The sequence below is a fragment of the Mytilus galloprovincialis genome, chromosome 4 (genome assembly GCF_965363235.1).
Source record: "Mytilus galloprovincialis chromosome 4, xbMytGall1.hap1.1, whole genome shotgun sequence".
Classification (NCBI taxonomy): Eukaryota; Metazoa; Mollusca; class Bivalvia; order Mytilida; family Mytilidae; genus Mytilus; species Mytilus galloprovincialis.
The window spans coordinates 85,270,321-85,286,858 of record NC_134841.1 but is presented as its reverse complement, the minus strand read 5'-3'; the positions used below and the strand labels follow the sequence as shown (position 1 = coordinate 85,286,858).

General features: G+C 37.0%; 1 long non-coding RNA gene across 1 annotated transcript in view; it reads left to right on the top strand.

Annotated features, from left to right (window-relative positions):
• The window catches only part of LOC143073223 (uncharacterized), a 20,927-nt gene extending 4,389 nt beyond the window's left edge, over positions 1 to 16,538 (top strand). Inside the window, exon 2 of the long non-coding RNA XR_012977433.1 lies at positions 15,273 to 16,538. This is a non-coding gene — a long non-coding RNA (uncharacterized LOC143073223). The remainder of the gene's footprint in view (positions 1 to 15,272) is intronic.

The following is a 16,538-nucleotide window of genomic DNA, read 5'->3' as shown; positions in this document are numbered from 1 at the left end:
TTTTAAAAAGTTTGTTGTACGTTGCACCTTTTAGAAAAGGATTTCCAATTGTGTTCATATCTCTGGTGGTAATAATGTGTTCTTATAGATGAAATACCCCTATAAGCGCATATGTACTCGTTCCAGCGATCGGTTAATACCCTGTTACCTATTCGTTACCTATTCGTTACCTATTCACTTATAGTACGTTTGTTGTACGTTGAACCTTTTAGAAAAGGATTTTCAATTAAATTCATATCTCTGATGGTAACAATGTGTTCTTAGAGATGAAATGACCCCATTAGAGCGCATGTACCCGTTCCAGCGCTCGGTAAATAACCTGTTACCTATTCGTTACTTATTCGCTTTTAATGCGCGGGGGAATACGGTGCACCTTGAAATAAATCGTTTTTTAATTGTGTTCAGGTCTCTGGTGGTAAGAATATGTTCTTAGAGATGAAATTACCCTATTAGCACGCATGTACCCGTTCCAGCGCTCGGTTAATACCCTGTTACCTATTCGTTACCTATTCGTTACCTATTCGCTTATAATACATTTTTTTATACGTTTCACCTGTTAGAAAAGGATTTTCAATTATGTCCAGGTCTCAGACGGTAACAATGTGTTCTTAGAGATGAAATGACCCCATTAGAGCGCATGTACCCGTTCCAGCGCTCGGTAAATAACCTGTTACCTATTCGTTACCTATTCGCTTTTAATGCACGGGGTATACGGTGCACCTTGAAATAAATCGTTTTTTAATTGTGTTCAGGTCTCTGGTGGTCAGAATGTGTTCTTAGAGATGAAATTACCCTATTAGCGCGCATGTACCCGTTCCAGCGCTCGGTTAATACCCTGTTACCTATTCGTTACCTATTCGTTACCTATTCGCTTATAATACATTTTTTTTATACGTTTCACCTGTTAGAAAAGGATTTTCAATTATGTCCAGGTCTCAGACGGTAACAATGTGTTCTTAGAGATGAAATGACCCCATTAGAGCGCATGTACCCGTTCCAGCGCTCGGTAAATAACCTGTTACCTATTCGTTACCTATTCGCTTTTAATGCGCGGGGTATACGCTGCACCTTGAAATAAATCGTGTTTTAATTGTGTTCATGTCTGGTGGTAACAATGTGTTCTTAGAGATGAAATGACCCCATTAGAGCGCATGTACCCGTTCCAGCGCTCGGTAAATAACCTGTTACCTATTCGTTACCTATTCGCTTTTAATGCGCGGGGTATACGGTGCACCTTGAAATAAATCGTTTTTTAATTGTGTTCATGTCTGGTGGTAACAATGTGTTCTTAGAGATGAAATTAATCTATTAGCGCGCATGTACCCGTTCCAGCGCTCGGTTAATACCCTGTTATCCATTCGTTACCTATTCGTTACCTATTCGCTTATAACACATTTTTTTATACGTTTCACCTGTTAGAAAAGGATTTTCAATTATGTCCATGTCTCAGGTGGTAACAATGTGTTCTTAGAGATGAAATTACCCTATTAGCGCTCATGTACCCGTTCCAGTGCTCGGTAAATAATCTTGTTACCTATTCGTTACCTATTCGCTTTTAATGCACGGGGTATACGCTGCAACTTGAAATAAATCGTGTTTTAATTGTGTTCATGTCTCAGGTGGTAACAATGTGTTCTTAGAGATGAAATGACCCCATTAGAGCGCATGTACCCGTTCCAGCGCTCGGTAAATAACCTGTTACCTATTCGTTACCTATTCGCTTTTAATGCGCGGGGTATACGGTGCACCTTGAAATAAATCGTTTTTTAATTGTGTTCAGGTCTCTGGTGGTAACAATGTGTTCTTAGAGATGAAATTAATCTATTAGCGCGCATGTACCCGTTCCAGCGCTCGGTTAATACCCTGTTACCTATTCGTTACCTATTCGTTACCTATTCGCTTATAATACATTTTTTATACGTTTCACCTGTTAGAAAAGGATTTTCAATTATGTCCAGGTCTCAGACGGTAACAATGTGTTTTTAGAGATGGAATGACCCCATTAGAGCGCATGTACCCGTTCCTGCGCTCGGTAAATAACCTGTTACCTATTCGTTACCTATTCGCTTTTAATGCGCGGGGTATACGCTGCAACTTGAAATAAATCGTTTTTTAATTGTGTTCAGGTCTCTGGTGGTAACAATGTGTTCTTAGAGATGAAATGACCCCATTAGAGCGCATGTACCCGTTCCAGCGCTCGGTAAATAACCTGTTACCTATTCGTTACCTATTCGCTTTTAATGAGCGGGGTATACGGTGCACTTTGAAATAAATCGTTTTTTAATTGTGTTCAGGTCTCTGGTGGTAAGAATGTGTTCTTAGATATGAAATGACCCTATTAGCGCGCATGTACCCGTTCCAGCGCTCGGTTAATACCCTGTTACCCATTCGTTACCTATTCGTTACCTATTCGCTTTTAATGCGCGGGGTATACGCTGCAACTTGAAATAAATCGTGTTTTAATTGTGTTCATGTCTCAGATGGTAACAATGTGTTCTCAGAGATGAAATTACCCTATTAGCGCTCATGTATCCGTTCCAGTGCTCGGTAAATAATCTTGTTACCTATTCGTTACCTATTCGCTTTTAATGCGCAGGGTATACGCTGCAACTTGAAATAAATCGTGTTTTAATTGTGTTCATGTCTCAGGTGGTAACAATGTGTTCTTAGAGATGAAATGACCCCATTAGAGCGCATGTACCCGTTCCAGCGCTCGGTAAATAACCTGTTACCTATTCGTTACCTATTCGCTTCTAATGCGCGGGGTATACGGTGCACCTTGAAATAAATTGTTTTTTAATTGTGTTCATGCCTGGTGGTAACAATGTGTTCTTAGAGATGAAATTACCCTATTAGCGCGCATGTACCCGTTCCAGCGCTCGGTTAATACCCTGTTACCTATTCGTTACCTATTCGTTACCTATTCGCTTATAATACATTTTTTTATACGTTTCACCTGTTGTAAAAGGATTTTCAATTATGTCCAGGTTTCAGACGGTAACAATGTGTTCTTAGAGATGAAATGACCCCATTGGAGCGCATGTTCCCGTTCCAGCGCTCGGTAAATAACCTGTTACCTATTCGTTACCTATTCGCTTTTAATGCGCGGGGTATACGGTGCACCTTGAAATAAATCGTTTTTTAATTGTGTTCAGGTCTCTGGTGGTAAGAATGTGTTCTTAGAGATTAAATTACCCTATTAGCGCGCATGTACCCGTTCCAGCGCTCGGTTAATACCCTGTTACCTATTCGTTACCTATTCGTTACCTTTTCGCATATAATTCATTTTTTTATACGTTTCAACTGTTAGAAAAGGATTTTCAATTATGTCCATGTCTCAAGTGGTAACAATGTGTTCTTAGAGATGAAATTACCCTATTAGCGCTCATGTACCGTTCCACCAGAGACATGAACACAATTAAAAAACGATTTATTTCAAGGTGCAACGTATACCTCGTGCATTCAAAGCAAATAAGGAACGAATAAGAAGCAGGGTATTAACTGAGCGCTGGAACGAGTACATATGCGCTAATAGGGGTATTTCATCTAAAAGAACACATTATTACCACCAGAGATATGAACTGAATTCAAAATCCTTTTCTAAAAGATGCAACGTACAACAAACGTAATATAAGTGAATAGGTAACGAATAGGTAACAGGGTATTTATCGAGCGCTGGAACGGGTACATGCACGCTAATAGGGTCATTTCATCTCTAAGAACACATTGTTACCACCAGAGACATGGAGACAATTAAAAATCCTTTTCTAAAAGGTGCAACATACAACAAAAGTATTATAAGTGAATAGGTAACGAATAGGTAACGAATAGGTAACAGGGTATTCACCGAGCGCTGGAACGGATACATGCGCGCTAATAGGGTAATTTCATCTCTAAGAACACATTGTTACCACAAGAGATATGGAGACAATTAAAAATCCTTTTCTAAAAGGTGCAACATACAACAAACGTATTATAAGTGAATAGGTAACGAATAGGTAATAGGGTATTAAACGAGCGCTGGAACGGGTTCATGCGCTCTAATAGGGTCATTTCATCTCTAAGAACACATTGTTACCACCAGAGACATGAACACAATTAAAAAACGATTTATTTCAAGGTGCAACGTATACCTCGTGCATTAAAAGCAAATAAGGAACGAATAAGAAGCAGGGTATTAACTGAGCGCTGGAACGAGTACATACGCGCTAATAGGGGTATTTCATCTAAAAGAACACATTATTACCACCAGAGATATGAACTGAATTAAAAATCCTTTTCTAAAAGGTGCAACGTACAACAAACGTATTATAAGTGAATAGGTAACGAATAGGTAACATGGTATTTATCGAGCGCTGGAACGGGTACATGCGCGCTAATAGGGTCATTTCATCTCTAAGAACACATTGTTACCACCAGAGACACGGACACCATTGAAAATCCTTTTCTGAAAGGTGCAACGTACAACAAACGTATTATAAGTGAATAGGTAACGAATAGGTAACAGGGTATTTACCGAGCGCTGGAACGGTTCCTTTTCTAAAAGGTGCAACATACAACAAACGTATTATAAGTGAATAGGTAACGAATAGGTAACAGGGTATTAAACGAGCGCTGGAACGGGTTCATGCGCTCTAATAGGGTCATTTCATCTCTAAGAACACATTGTTACCACCAGAGACCTGAACACAATTAAAAAAACGATTTATTTCAAGGTGCAACGTATACCTCGTGCATTAAAAGCAAATAAGGAACGAATAAGAAGCAGGGTATTAACTGAGCGCTGGAACGAGTACATACGCGCTGATAGGGGTATTTCATCTAAAAGAACACATTATTACCACCAGAGATATGAACTGAATTAAAAATCCTTTTCTAAAAGGTGCAACGTACAACAAACGTATTATAAGTGAATAGGTAACGAATAGGTAACGAATAGGTAACAGGGTATTAACCGAGCGCTGGAACGGGTACATGCGCGCTAATAGGGTAATTTCATCTCTAAGAACACATTGTTACCACAAAAGACATGGAGACAATTAAAAATCCTTTTCTAAAAGGTGCAACATACAACAAACGTATTATAAGTGAATAGGTAACGAATAGGTAACAGGGTATTAAGCGAGCGCTGGAACGGGTTCATGCGCTCTAATAGGGTCATTTCATCTCTAAGAACACATTGTTACCACCAGAGACATGAACACAATTAAAAAAACGATTTATTTCAAGGTGCAACGTATACCGCGTGCATTAAAAGCAAATAAGGAACGAATAAGTAGCAGGGTATTAACTGAGCGCTGGAACGAGTACATACGCGCTAATAGTGGTATTTCATCTAAAAGAACACATTACTAGTATTACCACCAGAGATATGAACTGAATTAAAAATCCTTTTCTAAAAGGTGCAACGTACAACAAACGTATTATAAGTGAATAGGTAACGAATAGGTAACAGGGTATTTATCGAGCGCTGGAACGGGTACATACGCGCTAATAGGATCATTTCATCTCTAAGAACACATTGTTACCACCAGAGACACGGACACCATTGAAAATCCTTTTTCTGAAAGGTGCAACGTACAACAAACGTATTATGAGTGAATAGGTAACGAATAGGTAACAGGGTATAGAGCGAGCGCTGGAACGGGTACATGCGTGCTAATAGAGTCATTTCATCTCTAAGAACACATTGTTACCACCAGAGACATGGGCACAATTGAAAAACGATTTATTTCAAGGTGCAGCGTATAACCCACGCATTAAAAGCGAATAGGGAACGAATCAGTAACAGGGTATTATCCGAGCGCTGGAACGAGTGCATACGCGCTAATAGGGGTATTTCATCTAAAAGAACACATTATTACCACCAGAGATATGAACTGAATTAAAAATCCTTTTCTAACAGGTGCAACGTATAAAAAAATGTATTATAACCGAATAGGTAACGAATAGGTAACAGGGTATTAACCGAGCGCTGGAACAGGTACATGAGCGCTAATAGGGTAATTTCATCTCTAAGAACACATTGTTACCACCTGAGACATGGACATAATTGAAAATCCTTTTCTAACAGGTGAAACGTATAAAAAAATGTATTATAAGCGAATAGGTAACGAATAGGTAACAGGGTATTAACCGAGCGCTGGAACGGGTACATGCGCGCTAATAGGGTCATTTCGTCTCTAAGAACACATTCTTACCACCAGAGACCTGAACACAATTAAAAAACGATTTATTTCAAGGTGCACCGTATACCCCGCGCATTAAAAGCGAATAAGTAACGAATAGGTAACAGGTTATTTACCGAGCGCTGGAACGGGTACATGCGCTCTAATGGGGTCATTTCATCTCTAAGAACACATTGTTACCACCAGACATGAACACAATTAAAACACGATTTATTTCAAGTTGCAGCGTATACCCCGCGCATTAAAAGCGAATAGGTAACGAATAGGTACCAGGTTATTTACCGAGCGCTGGAACGGGTACATGCGCTCTAATGGGGTCATTTCATCTCTAAGAACACATTGTTACCGTCTGAGACCTGGACATAATTGAAAATTCTTTTCTAACAGGTGAAACGTATAAAAAAATGTATTATAAGCGAATAGGTAACGAATAGGTAACGAATAGGTAACAGGGTATTAACCGAGCGCTGGAACGGGTACATGCGCTAATAGGGTAATTTCATCTCTAAGAACACATTCTTACCACCAAAAACCTGAACACAATTAAAAAACGATTTATTTCAAGGTGCACCGTATACCCCGCGCATTAAAAGCGAATAAGTAACGACTAGGTAACAGGTTATTTACCGAGCGCTGGAACGGGTACATGCGCTCTAATGGGGTCATTTCATCTCTAAGAACACATTGTTACCATCTGAGACCTGGACATAATTGAAAATCCTTTTCTAACAGGTGAAACGTATAAAAAATGTATTATAAGCGAATAGGTAACGAATAGGTAACGAATAGGTAACAGGGTATTAACCGAGCGCTGGAACGGATACATGCGCGCTAATAGGGTAATTTCATCTCTAAGAACACATTCTTACCACCAGAGACCTGAACACAATTAAAAAACTATTTATTTCAAGGTGCACCGTATACCCCGCGCATTAAAAGCGAATAAGTAACGAATAGGTAACAGGTTATTTACCGAGCGCTGAAACGGGTACATGCGCTCTAATGGGGTCATTTCATCTCTAAGAACACATTGTTACTACCAGACATGAACACAATTAAAACACGATTGATTTCAAGGTGCATCGTATACCCCGCGCATTAAAAGCGAATAGGTAACAGGTTATTTACCGAGCGCTGGAACGGGTACATGCGCTCTAATGGGGTCATTTCATCTCTAAGAACACATTGTTACCACCTGAGACATGGACATAATTGAAAATCCTTTTCTAACAGGTGAAACGTATAAAAAAATGTATTATAAGCGAATAGGTAACGAATAGGTAACGAATAGGTAACAGGGTATTAACCGAGCGCTGGAACGGGTACATGCGCGCTAATAGGGTAATTTCATCTCTAAGAACACATTCTTACCACCAGAGACCTGAACACAATTAAAAAACGATTTATTTCAAGGTGCACCGTATACCCCGCGCATTAAAAGCGAATAAGTAACGAATAGGTAACAGGTTATTTAACCGAGCGCTGGAACGGGTACATGCGCTCTAATGGGGTCATTTCATCTCTAAGAACACATTGTTACCACCAGACATGAACACAATTAAAACACGATTTATTTCAAGGTGCAGCGTATACCCCGCGCATTAAAAGCGAATAGGTAACGAATAGGTAACAGGTTATTTACCGAGCGCTGGAACGGGTACATGCGCTCTAATGGGGTCATTTCATCTATAAGAACACATTGTTACCACCTGAGACATGGACATAATTGAAAATCCTTTTCTAACAGGTGAAACGTATAAAAAAATGTATTATAAGCGAATAGGTAACGAATAGGTAACGAATAGGTAACAGGGTATTAACCGAGCGCTGGAACGCTTACATGCGCGCTAATAGGGTCATTTCATCTCTAAGAACACATTCTTACCACCAGAAACCTGAACACAATTAAAAAACGATTTATTTCAAGGTGCACCGTATACCCCTCGCATTAAAAGCGAAAAGGTAATGAATAGGTAACAGGTTATTTACCGAGCGCTGGAACGGGTACATGCGCTCTAATGGGGTCATTTCATCTCTAAGAACACATTGTTACCGTCTGAGACCTGGACATAATTGAAAATCCTTTTCTAACAGGTGCAACGTATAAAAAAATGTATTATAAGCGAATAGGTAACGAATAGGTAACGAATAGGTAACGAATAGGTAAAGAATAGGTAACAGGGTATTAACCGAGCGCTGGAACGGGTACATGCGCGCTAATAGGGTAATTTTATCTCTAAGAACACATTCTTATCACCAGAGACCTGAACACAATTAAAAAACGATTTATTTCAAGGTGCACCGTATACCCCGCGCATTAAAAGCGAATAAGTAACGAATAGGTAACAGGTTATTTACCGAGCGCTGGAACGGGTACATGCGCTTTAATGGGGTCATTTCATCTCTAAGAACACATTGTTACCATTAGAGATATGAATTTAATTGAAAATCCTTTTCTAAAAGGTTCAACGTACAACAAACGTACTATAAGTGAATAGGTAACGAATAGGTAACGAATAGGTAACAGGGTATTAACCGATCGCTGGAACGAGTACTTATGCGCTTATAGGGGTATTTCATCTATAAGAACACATTATTACCACCAGAGATATGAACACAATTGGAAATCCTTTTCTAAAAGGTGCAACGTACAACAAACTTTTTAAAAGCGAAATAGTAACGAATATTTAACAGGGTATTATCCGACCGCTGGAACGGATACAAATGCACTTATAGAGTTATATCACCTCTAAGAGCCCAAATCTTCCACCAGAGACAACAAAACAATTGAAAATCATGTTTTAAAAGGTGCAACGTAAGATACACGTATTATAAGCGAATTATAAGCGAGTGATGGAACGAATTAAACAAGGTAATAGCATGCTCCGAAACGATGTACACCCTGCTTACATGTTTAACTCTACCACATTATGTAAGGATGTGCCTGTCCCTAGACAAGAGCCTGAAATTAAGTAGTTATCGTTTGTTTTTGTGTTACATATTTCCATTTATTTTTTTGTATATGAAATACGGCCGTCAGTTTTGTTGTTTGAATTGTATGAGGTTGTCATGTCTGGGCCTTTTATAGGTGACTACACGGTTTGGGCTATGCTCATTGTTGAAGGCCGTACAGTGAACTATAGTTGATAATTTCTGTGTCATTTTGGTCTAATGTGGAGTGTTGTCTCATTGGTAATCATACCACATCTTCGTTTTTACGCAAGCGCTAACACGGTGATTTCATCCCGTCGAACCAAGATCCATCTTCAAACATACGGACATAAAGCAGTTAAAAGGTAGAACGTATAAAAAACAAGTAAGGAACAAATGCGTATCGAACATGAAGTAAAAGGATCGGTTGAGCACAAACACATATAAATAGGTCATAAAAAGATCATTTTACCTCAACCAATTCAGAACTATTACCATATGTAAGACTATTAACAACTAGATTTGTAATTGCTAGCAATAACGGAAGGCACCCCTTCCCCCTATTACCAGGTGAGCGACAGCCATTTTGACAATTCCAAAGTCAAAGAGAGCATCTACAGATGTCTAGTAACATTTTTGCAAAGTTTCATTAAGTTTGAACATTTTGAATTTTTGATATTTTTGCTGTTTCCATGGTTACGACGGCCATTTTGAAAATTCTAACTTCAAAATCCAACTCTGCCTATGCCAGTTACCATTCCTGTAAATTTTCATCCAGTTTGCGGAAAATTCTTATTTTTGAAATTTTTGACCTTTTTGCATTGTTTCCATGGTAACAAGACCTATTTTGGAAATTCCAACTCCAATGTTGCTCATCATTACTGTGAAGTTTCATGAAGTTTTGAGCATTTTTAGAATTTTGAAAATTTTGGTGTAGTTTCCATGGCAACATAGTAGTTCCAATGATCGCCAAAATCATCCAACACCTGTATATAGTGGGCACCTACATTGTTTAAAAAATGATGATTCTGAGTTGAAGCATATCCAAACAGTTCACCAAAAACCAAAAGCTCATTTTTTTCACAATTGTGCCGTTTCCATGGTAACGGCAGCCATATTAAACTATTCCATGCCATAATTAAAAAGGGGGAAGGATATTAAAAATCAAATAAGTAACGAATAGGTAACGAATAGGGAATAGGGAATAGGTAACGAATAGGTAACGAATAGGGAATAGGGAATAGGTAACGAATAGGCAACGAATAGGGAATAGGGAATAGGTAACGAATAGGTAACGAATAGGGAATAGGGAATAGGTAACGAATAGGCAACGAATAGGGAATAGGGAATAGGTAACGAATAGGGAATAGGGAATAGGTAACCAACTTGACGCCCATTCTTGTATTGCAGTAGTATCTTTTGTCAAAAGTCTCGGGACCAGCTGTTAATGAAAGGGACGTTTATTAATTTATTTTTTAACTGATTCTAATCGGTGATGAAAATGTATTTAAGGGCAAAAGGTTGCGGATTTAATAACATTCCATATTTAAGGTTTATTTTTAGGAAGTATTTTTTTATAAACCGTCTATCAATTTAAAACTACTTGACCTAAATGGGAAATAATGCTTATGCAAAAAAAATAGAAAATAGTCGATTCAGGCCCTAGACGTCCTTATTATGTTAGCGGAGTTTGACACATGTCAATGAAACGAAGAATAATAGATATAATGCATCTCTTTTTTATCTCTTAATCTTTCTGCATTATAATAAGTATAATTCTCAACAGGTCTTTATTCAAGCTGACCTACAAACGTTTGTTTTGGTCCACTGCTATTGCATTTCGTAATCCATTCAACGATTTAAACTGTTCATCAGTCTGTGTGGTTATAATCTATGTGGGGCAACCTGCCGTATGTAATAAAAGTGCTAATTAGCTGTCTAATTGTAGCATTTAGAGACACATTTTTCGTAATTTGGATAGCTAAACGTCAAAAGGAGTAATACTGTCAAATATTTACTCAAATTAAGACTTATAATAAAACAACGACCGGACAATTATTTGTACATGTGAAGTTAAACACGTGAAAGGAAAGAAGTGAGTATTTTTTATTTTCCGAAATTTTCTATTGGATCGTTAAGAAGGTAAGGTTTAAGATTTTTTTTCATTTTAAACGTTTTTCTTCTTTTTAAAATTGATAAAAAAAAACAACACCAAAATACACGAATCGATTCAGGAAACATTAACATTTATTACAAACATATTTGCAAGACAGTCTCGTGATTTTTTAAATTGTATGTTAATATTTTAAAATGTAATGCTATTTTATAAAATATTCGAGTATATAAACGTCTACTACTTTTATGTGTAGACCAACCCACGTTCCTGATTCTTCATTTAGACAACTTTATCTTCACGTAAAAATAAATGAAACGTATAAGCGGTTTCCTTTTCTATAATTCGATAACACTATTCTAGCCGACCGTCTTTTTAAATAGTTTATATTAATTAATGATATGGCCAAATAATTCATAACGATGAAAATTACAGATTAATTTTTTTTAGAATCTATTGAGAAATGCCAATACCGTTGTAAAGTCATTTTGGGGCCCTTTATAGCTTGCTGTTCGGTGTCAGTCAAGGCTCCGTGTTGAAGAACGTACTTTGACCTAAATAATTGTTTTTCTTTTACAAATTGTGACTTGGATGGAGAGTTGTCTCATTGGCACTCATACTACGTCTTCTTATATCTATGTATAATTGGGACCGGTTTGTGACAAAACTTCAAAATGGGTGCAATTTTTATGACTATTTATCTTTCAATTTCAAGGCTGACACCTTGAATGAAAGTGTAACATTTTTGTGGTCATCATAGTTACTGATTAAATGACTTTGACATAACGTAGGTATCAGCTTTTTAAAGAATTGAAAATCATTGTATAAATTTAAGAATAATACTTTAGCTCTTAAATCAAAACAGAAATAACTTTCAAATTATTTTAAATTATGACTACTTTCCAAAATCGTTCCTATCCTGGCGAAAATCTCCATTTTATACACATTTCTCTAGTAAAGACTATCGATTTACATTAAGAAAAAACATATATCCCCAGGCTCTGAAAAAACCCGGACACGCAGATTTAACCGGCGATTTCTAGTATTCTACTGGTTTTTCTTTTCGGACATAATAGCTCGCTCGGACAGTAAAAAGATTAAGCTTTTCGTAAAAATAAAAATCTTTCATCAGATCCGCTTCAAATGTTTTTATTTCAAATAATTTGCCTTAAGAAATACGATTTATTTTCCCACACAATGCTGGTATTGTAATGTTTTCTCGGTAGTTGGGTACCTGGTATCGGGTTCAGAAACTCTCATTAGTGTCCATGCTCTTGATCTTTACTGTATTATAACTACTTTAGATGAATTGTGTACTTTAAAATTCAGGTAGGTGGAATGTATAATTATATGAGGGTAGTAAATATTCATCATGTGAAGACTTTATTCGTCTGCTTGTCATTTCTCTATTCCTCAAGTTTCCAGTTGGAAAGTCAACATGAACCTTAAATGTAAGATGTCTCCCGTGATAGAGTATCAAATTTCGCGCCCTTCGGCATACCCAAACATTATAATTGATTTAATTGTAATCTTGCTTTAAAATGCTACCATTGTCAGTCCATACTTCTGTCCGTCGGTCCGTCCGTTTAACCGACATTTTGTAGGTCCCGTAATTGTTTTCCGTTCTTTAACTTAAGTTTGCCTCAACCAAATTTTATGAAACATAAACATAATGCACCTTGCTCAATATCAGAAACCTCAGATTAAATTCTTATTTTGTTGTCGTCACTTTTTTTTTGTTCTAGAGTTATGCCCCTTCATAAATTTATATGCAAGCTGGTGGTAATCTGTGTCCCATGGACACATTCTCCGTGTTTATTGTAAGCAAAGCGTGGACCAAGGATCTGCATTTCAATCGGTTTGACTTTCTCATCACTTTGATTTTTCACATTTGATTGAATTTAAATCCTACATGCATATCAATTCAAATCCATCCGGAATATAAATAGGTCACGGTGATCCAGTTTGTGTACGTTACTAAAATGTCAGTTTTTGCTTTGATGTTTGCCTCAATATAACAGTCGTGTAGATGTCCTCACTGTGACTTTGAAATGAAGAACATGAATTAAAGTTCTAGCTCTGTCTGTCTTTATGTCCGGCGTCCACAGGCCACGGTCGCACCGTAACTTGATGACTGTTATCCAAATTTCATGAAACTAATCAAAGTTGTTTCTTATGATTGTCAAACGATCTGTATACTTTTTGGTGATATTAGGATTTAAACCTTTAGAGTTACGGGTTTTTATAACTAAAACAGGGGTGTGTTTTTTTCACATGTCGCGCCGTATTTCAGAAACAATTCATGATTATTGCTTAAAACTTTCGCACAATATCTCAAAAACGATTTATGGTTATTGCTTTTAACTTTACACAATTTTATTTATATTAATCTCAAGATCTGTATACTTTTTGGTGATGATTCAAATTTTCTTTTTAGAGTTATTGAGGTTAAAAAAAAAGGGGGGGTCTCTTTGATATGAATATGAATGTTCCCTTTTTTGTAAATCATAAAAAACAAAACCAGACGCACTTTCTTTAACTTCTTTGATACTTTGTTTCGTGACTCGTATTGGATGTACTTGTAAAATCTATTTAATTTAAAATTCCATGAAATAAATTAACCTGAAAATTTCTCAAGAAAAAGGTTATCTGAGACAACGTGGGGCCAAATGACATACAAATATATAAAGTAAGAAATATTTTATTTGGCAAAAGTACAAAATTGTACGGCCACGGCTTGACAAAGAATGGGACTGCCGAGAAACATAATTGGCAAGTCCCTAGTATATATAATTAAACCTTATAGTCCATTCCTTATTCCTTATTTCTACATTATTGTCCATTCCTTATTCCTTATTTCCACATTATTGTCCATTCCTTATTCCTTATTTCCACCTTATTGTTATTCCTTATAATGTCATTTCCTTATATATCAATATAATATCCTTATTAACATTATTGCTTCCAAAATATATCGGATGCTGGCCCTGGGAAACAGAAGCTCAGCGGATACATAATTCCATTATAAGAAGCATAATATATTTGTAGATGTTGTGTCGCTATTTTCGCCATTAAATGGTCGGAATCTTTGTCTGAAGCCGTGACGAAGGATTGGGATTACAATGGTCGGAATCTTTGTCTGAAGCCGTGACGAAGGATTGGGATTACAATCGGAATAAGCTACCAGTCATTTCAACCTGAAAAATAGAACAAAAACAGCAGAAAAACGAACAACATGATATAACATAATATAACATTTAACACATGTATATTAACTACATTTTAGGAGTATGTCTTTTATCTAAGTGGTGGGTGGGTGGGTAACTTTTGAAACAAACATTAGTTAATTCATACGGAACCCAATTTTTTGCGTCTTCCCTCTGCTGTATCGTACGTGGTAAAGAAAGAATGATGACGTCACAGTTATCAAGGTTAAAATAATTAACGTGACTCATAATACATAACAAGTTCCACCACGTGTTCAAAGCGGGACAACTCCCAAAACGTAAGCCCACTTTCCTCCGATAACCGGATTTATTCTTCATAGGAATAAATCTTATTAACTTGGTCAATGGACCTTATAGTTTCGATAAACAAAATAATTTCTACCTTTGTGAAATGTAACCGATTAATGAAATTCGAGCGACAAATTGGCGAGTGGATAAAACGATTTGAACAATTACCACATAAAAGTACAGTACAGCTGGAAAAAAAAGATGCATGCAATCCCGAACAATAACATTTTCTTAAATATCCGCTTCCTGCTTAAACAAAATACTTGAACGATACTAACGTATTGAAAACCCATGTCCTCAATACATGTAAATATAAAAAAAGATGTGGTATGATTGCCAATGAGACAACTCTCTAAAAGAGACAAGCTTGTTTTTGATTCAAATTTACCGTGAAGTTGAAAAGTTATATTTATTCTATAAAAAAAAACCAATCCGGCATAAGTAAACCTTGAGATGCACAAAGCATTTATAATACATTTTGATCATATCCCTGTGATTTATAACAACTATTTTTTTTTGTTTCAGATCTAAAAACAAGTCATGCAAACTCAAAAGACGACACGAGGATTTTCTGTCCGAGCGTTTTCAGAAGGTCTTAAGAGGAGACTATCCCCAAAGGGAAAAGAAGTGCAACAACCGAAAGGAATACTTCGGAACAACTCAACTGAATCTATAACATGCGTTTACTGTGATCAAAACAATAATAACAGATCTTTCACAGGTACAGATACTCTCCGGAGCAGGATTGGTAATATACCAGGATGTCAGACGTGTGCAGCAATGAATACGGACAATTCGTCTAAAAAGAGCGTTAGATTTAACACCGTTGTCCGGGAGAGGAACTACATAAGATCGGATGAGGAAAATCCTACAAACAGGAAGTATAGAAAAGTTTCATCGGACTATAATAGTGCAAAAACCACAAAACCTTGCTTTCAAGCAGCACTGTTCGCATGCAGTATATGTCACATAACAATGAAAACTGAGAGTGAATTCATAACACACCAAAGAAAACATGGAATGAACAACACACAAATATTCCAATATCAGATGCCACACCAGTATCAGGATTATAGACCAATATCCCCACACATGTTTGTTCGGCAGTAGGCTGATTCCGCTACATATGTTTGTTCGGCAGTAGGCCAATATCGCCACACCTTTTTTGTTCGACAGTAGGCAAATTTCGCCACACATGTTTGTTCGACGGTTGGCCAATTTCGCCAAAAACGATTGTTCGACAGTAGGCAAATTTCGCCACATACGTTTGTTCGACAGTAGGCCAATTTCGCCACAAACGTTTATTCGACAGTAGGTCAATTTCGCCACAAATGCTTGTCCGACAGTAGACCAAATGCGCCACACTTGTTTGTTCGGCAGTAGACCAAATGCGACAACAAATGCTTGTTCGACAGTAGACAAAATGCGCCATACATGTTTGTTCCGCAATAATGCAATGTTTGTGCTTTTTGAACATCTAGTCATTATAAAAACAATCATGTTCAAGATAAAATGTATAGCATTTATTGCGTATAAAAAGGAGCAGAGTTTAAAATTTTAAATGCATGAAAGTAAACCAACTGTGATTGTCGTCAAAACTATGCAGCTATGATGTGTTACGAATCATCGTGCATAACTTTTTAATATAAATCATTTTATCAAATTTTTAAAGTGAAGTTTATGCATGTAAAGAGAAGACAGCATGACTATCAAGACATCTGCATTATTTAAATATTTTCGATTTTAAATGTAACACATTTTAAAACATATTTTATGTACCAATATATTAAA